The following is a 9,742-nucleotide window of genomic DNA, read 5'->3' on the forward strand; positions in this document are numbered from 1 at the left end:
AATTTCATATCAAATGCCAAATACGATTTGCATTGTGATGCTAGAATAAAATACAAATCAGACTCTCACATACATATAAAAGATTCACATCATGAAGGATAGCATTACAAAGAGAAGAATGGTGCATTAGATAAGTATTATTGGTTATTCACTCTTGAATACTAATTTTATTTGCATATCATAGTCTATCTCTTAACTATGCATGTAATATAAGAGTCATTTGTTTTATTATAATCTTGTTCTTTCCCTTAATCCCCAGGATGATTCTTTGCAAAGAAGAACACAAAGAAGTTTGTCATAATTGAATATGATGCAAATTTGTTCAAAGATATAGGAGTGGGATCTTCACATTGTGGGAGAGAAATGATAAACAATGTTATTCCCACTTGAACAATCTTTAAAGGGAAGATGTTCCATTCATGTGCAAATAAGTATTTGTTGTCTTTGAGTATTACATTTATCTACTCACTATATTCTCTCTTAATTGTATTTCTGTATGTACTATAAAAAGCCATTTGTATATGTACTATAAAGAGTCATTTGCCTTCATCTTTTCCTTTATGACTGAGGAAATTCTTGCAGGAAAAGAAGGTTGGTACTTTGCACATGCTACCAAATATTGTGCAAACTCAATCTTATGATAGTAGCTTCATAGAAGCTATAATCAAGAATTCATTAGTCATTTAATGATCATGCTAGATAGTGAGGCTCTTGAAGCGAATATCATTGATAATTGAGATTATGAGTATCCTTCTATATTAAGAGGGAGTCTAAAAATACATGTGTGACTGCATGATTTTGATGGGCCTACCCTTGTGTACATCATGAGGAAGCGATGACTCGTCACCCGAAAGTTGGAAGATTGATATCAGATTTAGAGTAAGTCTAACAGTTGATCTCAGGCATCTTTGGACGAAGAGAGCTTCTAAGAGAGCAGCTAGAGGATTTGGCTTCCCAAAATCTTTGTTCAAAGGGAGAATTTTGAGGTGCAATTCCTTGTTAATGAGTTCTTCTCTACAAAAGAAAAGTTCGAGGTGAAATTCCTTGTAATGCATTCTTCTCTTGAGAGAGAAGTTTAAGGTGAAAGCCCTTGTTCCACTCTCTAGGGGCAGCTATGGTAGATCCACCCTCTGACATGGTTTGTGGTGGATATCATGTTAGTTTCTACATGATTCTGTTGGAAAACATCATTAGAGGTGACAATCTTCCATCGATGTTTGTGTTGTGAAGTTGTTATTGTTAGTTGACGATCTTAACAATGGTTTGACTTGGTATTATGACAGACTACATTAAATTGTCGTCTCGAAATGTGTCGGAGATCATGATACTACATTTGTTGTTCCTGAGTTCTTGATTTGTTATCATGATAGACTACATTAACTTGTTGTCCCGGAATGTGTTGGAGATCATGATAACTAACATATCATGATAGACTACATTAAGTTGATGTCTCGGAGTGTGTCGAAGATCGTGATACTTGTCATAACGGAGACTACTTTGTTCTCCCTAAGATCAAAGTTGTTATCTGGTAGACTACATTCAATATTGTCCCAGAGTGTGCCGAAAATTAGATAAGTCGTATCTTTCAAGATATGATACTTTTGTTGATAGGCATTTTGGTGTTGATGCTAGTTCTCATATCACAAGAATGTGAGATTGATAAGATTTCTCAAAATCAGATCAGATGACCCATATCCTTCTAGGATATAACATATTGTAGGCATCATGAACATGTTGGTAGTGCACATACCAAGAGAATATAAGTATGATGAACATCATATGATTGATATTAATGTTAAATCATACTTCGGATTATACCAGAAGATAACACCTAAGTTGATGGATACTTATAATGTTTCTAATAACAACAATTGTCTCATAATAGAAACATCGTCTTTGTAAACAACAAATGAGCATCTTACTCATTCATTAATCAATTCAATAATTTACCAATTACCTATATAATATGGTATCAAGCCAAATTGATTATTTTTTGAAAAATTATAATTTCCCAATCGAAATTATCTACACTAAATTTTTGAAATTATTCTAAGCTTTTTTTTGTAGAAATTAGTTTTATAAACCCTATATAGTGTTTTCACATCAATCTTGACACCGTTTTTGCAACACTTTTCAACACCATTTGTGGTTGCTAATGTGCTCAACGACCCTCTTGCTTCCATGTCATGGGTGTTTTGTGACCAAACAACCCTACTCTTGGTCATTTTTTGTTGCAAAACAATGATGTTTTTCCTGTAACTCTTCTGTTAACCCATGTTTGCTTCTAGACAAGCTTTTTGTCCATGATTATGGTCATTATTGCAATCTTGGGTTTCTAAATGGTTCGACTAACCATTATGTGCTCATTTTTCTCCATCCACGCCCATTTTTCTAGTTGTATTCTTGCAGATGAGTGTTGCTTTTACACGCGTAGATGTATGCATATATTTGTAGTTCTCTATATATTTTCTAGCAATTTTGACCAATGTTGTGTTTGTTTTTTGCTCAAAACAAAGGTTTTTCACTCCACTAAGGTTTTCTTCCTAGGGCTTCGTTTTTGTACTTCTACTATTTTACCAGCAATCTTTGATCTACTTCACAATTGGCTAAGGTTGTTTTCAAATCCCTCTACCTTATTTTGTTTGGTTGAAATTTTGATTGCAAATACTTGGGTGGGTTTTTCAAGAGCTTTTTTGGGTGTCTCAAAAAAATTTGTGTCTTTCAAATATTTGGCCTTACGATCCTTGCCCAGAATTTGTTATTCAATCTTAAAATCAATGCATGTGTTTTGTCTCAATGTTACTCGATGTGATTTTTACAGGTAGAACATACTTTGCCTCGATATTCTTGTCGCCATTTGGTCAATCACCTTTGATCTCACTTTTTTGCAATAGCATCTCTAACGAATATTCTACTTGAGAGGAATCAAAAATTCAACAATAGAAACTACAATACTTGGAAGTAGTGTATGATAATAGTCTTTAAGCACAAATATCTTGACAAAATTGTTTTGGGCAAGACCACTGGTCCAACAAATGAAAGCAATGAGAGACAAATTTGAAGAGCAAAATCGAGAAGTTGTCACGCTCATCAAACTCTCAATTATTGATGATCAACTGCCATAGGTTCCTTCTAGAAAAATAGTTGCAAAAACTTTGAAGAAATCTAAAGGATTTGCATGAAACCTTTGATAAGAGTTGTGCGTGCGTGTTCTTCTTGAAGAGCATGCTCTTCATGCTCCTCAATAAAATCAAGGACATTCGAGATCAATTAGAAGCCATTGGACGCAAAATAGAAGATGTGGTGGTGATCACCCTGAAGAGTCCACTATCGTCTTACTGGCACTTTGTTGAAACTCTCAACATTGATTCCACCTCATGTTGATGTATTGTTTTCTGATCTCTACATTATGCTTTCATAGCAAGATAGTGTTACTAGTTCATCTTTGAATACACAAGCTTTCTCAACTAACTTCTTTCATAAGTAGACAAGCAATTATTAGTTTTCTCAATCTTCTCAACAAAATCCCTCTGCTCAATCATCAAAAGAAAATTATTTAGAGCAACTACGGCCATAAGTTTGGTCATATCAAATTGGAGCGTTGTAAACGCTTAGCTACTCAGGTCAAGCAAGCACAGCCTAAAGCACATGTTCTAGAGCACACTGAGCAGCGTGAGACAGCCTTTTACGCCTCCATGACTCAAAAAACCTGCAGATCACGTAAAATCTTCTACCCGGTATATTGATTCAAGTGCCTCATGCCACTTCACTCATCATCGAGATTAGCTCAAAAAAATTCAGCCATTCTCAAATTCAAATTTTTGGAGGGCAAGAGTAAATTGTTCTCAAATAAGGCAATATAAAGATTCAATCTAGAGGAAGGACCCTGATTTTCCTTGATGTGTACTATGGTCCAAGAACGGAACTCAACCTTCTCTTAGTCAAATTCTGAGACATTCCGCTCAACTAGACATGAACTTCATTTCACATCAATGAAGTATCATTGATCGAGAGACTCAGTCTATTGTTGTTGTAGATGTTGAGGACCATGGTCATTTCAAACTTGTTGAATTTGGTGGTTCTCAAGAGCTTGCTAAAGCAGCCCAATGCTCCTCTATAAGTACACTTTGGCATCAACAACATGGGCACTTAAATGTGCACTATCTTTCTTAGCTTGTTCAAGAAGATCTTGTCATTGTATTGTCGGAGATTCAAACCCAAAACCTTGAAGTTTACAAAGCATGTTAGGTTGGGAAGCAACATCGGACTCTATTTTCAAATGGTGACTCTCTTCGAGACCTTATAACGTATTACAACTAGTGCATGTTGATATTTGTGGACCTATGGCTACTCCCATTAGTCTAGGTACCTTTTTACTTTTTGTTAATAATTTCAATCGTAAAATGTGGGTGTATTTCCTTCATCAAAAATAAAAGGTGTTCAAAACATTTGTAGAAAAAGAGTGTAGTTAGATATTCTTACTCTTTGAACTGACAATGAGGGAGATTTTTCAATAAGGCTTTTCTCAATGTGAAGGAATTGATTATTAGGAGACCTTTTCCCCGACAACAAAGATGAGCATCGTCAAATTAGTCTTGGTTGTGGCACCTTAGTGTGGCTAGAAGGAACATCAAATCGGCATCAAGAGTGCCTTCCTAAATGGTGAACTAGAAGAAGACGTGGGCATGAAATGACCCCTAGATTCAAGATGGTAAAGAACCCTAGGTACTCAAACTCGTGAATGCACTCTATGGCCTCAAAGAGACTCCTCGGGCAGGGTACAAGAAAATTGATAAGTGCCTCACAAATCAAGGTTTCCAGAGGAGTCCTTCTAACTCAAATTTGTATGTCAAGACTACTCACAATGATATCATCCTTCTAGTTATTTATGTTGATGATCTAATTATCACTAGAAGTTTGGCATCTTTGATTCAAGAAATCAAGCAGAATTTATGCTAGTCTTTTGACATGACCAACCTTGGGCTTCTACACTACTGCCTAGTCAAGGTTTGGCAGTAGTCACATGACATCTTCATCTCTCAATCTAAGTATTCATGGGCTCTGCTAGACAAATTCAAAATACAGGACTACAACTACACCTATGGAGTTTGGTCTAAAGTTGTCAGGCAAATATGTTTCTACCATTCAGAATGAATCTACATTGAGACTAATGAGCAATTTGATCTATCTCACTGCCACTAGACCTAATCTCAACTTTGCAAAGAGTTACATATCCCGCTTCGTGACAACTCCTACTTTGGATCATTGGGTCGCAATAAAGTGCATCCTACACTATGTCGATAGCACCTCAAACTTTGGTATCCTTTATGGATGAACACTCATCGGATAGCTTCGGATTGGGGAGGATATGTTCATGACAAAAAGTCCACTTTTAAGTATGTCTTTTGTTTGGGCACATGTGCTATCACTTGGACTATTAAGAACTAGCAGGTCATATTTCTTTCCTGGACCAAAGCTGAATATCAGGGAATAGTCAAAGCAAGTTGCGAGGTAGTTTGGCTTTGAAGGATGCTTTCCAACATTCACATGTCTTAGGCAAGTCCTTCACCCCTCTTCTCCAACAATCAAGGGGTGCTCAAACTTATGAAAAATCCAATCTTCCATGAGCAAACCAAGCATATTGGCATCCATTGTCACTTCATTATTAAGTCGGTTTGAAGATGGATCTATGGATTTGCAGTATATTCCTATAGCTAACCAGCTTGCATATATTCTCACCAAGTCCCTTCTTCCAAATTAGCTTGTTAAGTTCAGTGGGCTCCTTCATGTAGTTGACAGATTGACCATTAAGAGAGGGTATTAGAATAATATCTTTGTATACCTTGTTTAATATTTTAATGGTCAAAATTGTAAACCTTGTAAATATTATAATATTTCTAATATTGTTATTATTCTTTCGTTAATAGAATGTTTCTAATAACAACGATTGTTATGTAATAGAAACATATCACCTGTGTAAAATATAAATGAGTGTCTTTCTCATTCATTAGTTTATTCAATAATTTACCAGATACCTGTGCAATAAGCATTTAATGCTTGCAATTGTTTGGTAGATTAGGGCATTGTTGGATTAATCATGGCCCTTGATTTTGGATTGATCGCGGCCACTCATTGTACTTGGAACTACTATAGAAGGCAAGGCCTTACCGTTTGTAAGAGGGAGAGACTTGAAGAAATTGTGCCCCTAGTTATCAAAGTAATTGTTAATCCATTGTTGGTCTTCATGGTGAATTACTTGTGTTGCTTTGGAGTATTGCATGGCTCCTACATTTCCTCGCTTAGATTAGGATTTCATTTCATGTTGATTAGAAGTAGTGTTTAGGTGAATGGAAAATGTTTTGGATGCATCTTTAGTGAAATCGCTTATAGACCGAACCACTAGTTGATTGTTAATTGCAAAGTTTTCTTTTGTGGTTGAATGGCATACTTATGAGCTTTAATTCAATTATTGCTTGCACATTGATATGCATCAATAGATGGTGGTGATGGAATTGTAATAGTTTAAACATCTTACATTTACCTTAAGAGATCATACTGGCTTGGTTATGTTGATGGCTAAACTAAGGACTTGTTTGGCTGCAATTGAACTGGAATAGGGATCAACAAATTCCTAAAATTTCAAATACTTTGGGTGCACCAAATAGGAACCAAGAATAGGAATTTGTATTCTCACTTTGGTCCCAAATGAGCATTTACTATTCCACCTAAATAAGTGTTACTGGAATTGTAATTCCTATTCTAGTTTTGACTTTTTCATATTTGATGAAAATTTCAAATCCGCTACATGACGCAGGTTTTCCAAATTCAACAAAAAACCTCAATTTTTTTAATCTCATCGAATCCAACATAGGTTCTGGCGACCTACAAGTCATAGAGGAAACCCTGAACACCGATCCACAATATTCCAAGGTTGATAAATCAAGAATGTTAGCAGGAGAAGCATTATGCGTAGTGAGTAGAATGTGCAAGGCCTCTTTCAAGCAACCCTCCCTACAAAGTGCTTTAATATTGAGCTGGGCAATGGCTAACATTGCGTGATTGGCATTTGGGGAAGTTGTTTGTCATTAGCGCCGTCATGATTGAATCAGCCTCTGTGCTTACCATTTTCCAGCACAGGAATATTCATTTTTGCAACGATGAAAACTTTCTAGAAAGTTAAAGGAAACAGTGGGAAAAATTATTAAGTCAATCGATTAAGAGTGATATACAACAAAGCATACGGATTCTCGCTTCGACCAGTGACAACATCAAGTTCCACTATGTCAAGTCATGGACTCTAATTTCAAATTTCAATTTCAATTGTAATTCCAATTTCACTTATGTCGAATCAAACGAGTCTAGAATAAAAAATTCGGAATTTGTTATTCTGGAATAACAAATTCTTGTTCCCAATTCCTATTCTCACGGCCAAACAGGCCTTGAGTGTAGTAGAGTAACAAAGCCATTCATCATCTCTTACATTCTAGGAGGAATAGATTTCCCCTTTCCCTTTGTAGTTTGTTGGGCTGGAAATAGTTGGCAAAGTTGATACCCATTGATTGAACAATGTAAGTTCCTTCAGCATATCGCTTCGTTATAACTGAGAGAAAGTCCCCCATAAGAAAGAACATCTTTGAGTGTCTTGCAACGGAAAACAGCACTAACAGAAAAAAAACTAAATGATTGGAGCCCACGACAGACAAATGCCAAACTATGCAATTTTTTTCCATAGCGAAGACTTGCATCAAATAGAGGAGTATTATTCTTTGCAGTTACAAAAACCTGATACTTAAAAGATAGACCCGCCAAGCATAATCATGTCTAAAATTGCTTCTATAAGAATGTTAAATCATTGCCAACTAATGCAAAAGCCGACACCAGCTCTATTTGTTTATGTGAAGATGACATCTCAAACGTAACAAGCATGTTTTTGTTGAAGTAACATAGATGTGGTTTATAAAAAAGAATGTAATACTATCAAAAGAATGTTGGTGCCTGATTATAACACTCGGTCCTAACCAAGTAAAACAACAATATGAGAGGACATAACCATTTGTTACTTATTCAACACAATCATTTATAATTTTGGTCATTTGGGTTAAAGCAATTATTTGCCTTGTAGTGTTTGGTCTTCAAAGAACTGTAAAGAAGCAGCATAGTGGCAGAAAACTGTAAAGAAGTATGATGTACAATGTATAAGGTTTGTAAAGAAGAATGTAATGAGCTTAACATATAAAGTTGGTCGGATCTCTACGAATCACTCTATGTGAAAATAGTTTTGAAAGCCATTGCTTTACAGCGTCGGTAGTAGCTGATATATATTCAATTCTAATTAAATAATTATGACTAGAAAATCGTTGCAAGAATAATCTCAAGAATGAGGAAAACAGAATAAACAAAATTTAAACCACCAAATAAACATAAACATTAATTTCGCAGTTCAAAACATCTCTAACAAATAAGGATCTAACGCTACTTATTACAATATGATACACGAATACAGCCATGAATAAAACAGAACCAATGTCTTTGTTTAACAACAGAAATATTTTAAAATGAAATAAATAAAACACTACACGCGTACATATTCCCAAAATAAAAAAACCATAGAAAATATGGCAAGTGACTCACCTCAAGATTGTGTGAAAATTTGCCGTGCTGCCAATAGTGACGATGAGTAAAATGGGCAGAATATGCTAGAAAAATATAACAAAACCCTAATATGGCAGAATTTATTTCAATTGAAACGAACCAAAACCAACGTCCCTACGGCTGCTGCTTCAATTTATTCACAAATAATAGTATACCTAATATTCTTCTGTTCCATGCAAAAAATTTGAAACTATTGGTGGCGAGTTACAAAAAACTCAGGCGTAAGGTGAGGAAACGTTAAAAAGAGATTACCAACGAACAAATTGATTAGGAGGGGAATTTTGCTCTTATTCAAAAACTCGGCTCTAAAGTACCTCCTAGAAGAAAATAGCTCTGTTTTTTTCACGCTATAAGTCTGTTATTAAGTCGAAGGTGCTCCCCAACCTGATTTGGCAGATCAACGGCCGAGATTGCTGTTAAAGATGCAAGATGATCAAATACATTTGTACTGGACATACTTGCTATTATTAATGTGTAGAAACTAAAATACACTCAAATATATTCATTTTAATTTGGCGGTGGATATGAATGAATGAAATATTTTAATAAGTTTTTAGTTTATTGGATTTTTTAAATAGTACAATTTTATTTTATTTTTTTTTATGAATAGTCGTTTTTTATTAATAAATAATATATTTAGTCACAATTCACAAAAAAAGGGTCGAGGGACACAAGATCACAACACGAAAGTTCACACGATCGTAGTCGGAATCAACAACTATTCATCAAAATATATATATATATATATATATATATATATATATATATATATATATATATATATATATATATATATATATATATATATATATATATATATATATATATATATATATATATATTAGAAACAACCCTCAGACTGCCAATGCAGTGCCAGCTGAGGGGGGTGGTTCATCTCGATCATAAAATCCCTAGTCATCCCTGGGATTGGTGGGCAGGCTGGGAACAGTCCAGCCATCAGCAGCAATATCGAGGCCTGGTCTTCATCTTTGGTATTAGTTTGCGGAGGTGAAATAGCCAACTCCAGGCAAAAGGGCCATTTACTAGAAACAACACATCGAGCACCAGGAGGGGGAGCCACCAAGCCTGG

The 9,742-nt window shown here is 35.2% G+C and overlaps 1 protein-coding gene across 1 annotated transcript in view; it reads right to left on the reverse strand.

Moving 5' to 3' along the window:
- ELF9 (RNA binding (RRM/RBD/RNP motifs) family protein) overlaps positions 1-9,121 on the reverse strand; it is a 200,881-nt gene extending 191,760 nt beyond the window's left edge. Inside the window, exon 1 of the mRNA XM_089801353.1 lies at positions 8,632-9,121. The gene's annotated coding sequence lies outside the window, so the exon portion shown is untranslated. The remainder of the gene's footprint in view (positions 1-8,631) is intronic.
- Between the last annotated feature and the right edge of the window lie 621 nt (positions 9,122-9,742).

This window comes from Cupressus sempervirens, chromosome 9 (assembly GCF_028749045.1).
Source record: "Cupressus sempervirens isolate cs-2001-9-10 chromosome 9, ASM2874904v1, whole genome shotgun sequence".
In the NCBI taxonomy this organism is placed as follows: domain Eukaryota; kingdom Viridiplantae; phylum Streptophyta; class Pinopsida; order Cupressales; family Cupressaceae; genus Cupressus; species Cupressus sempervirens.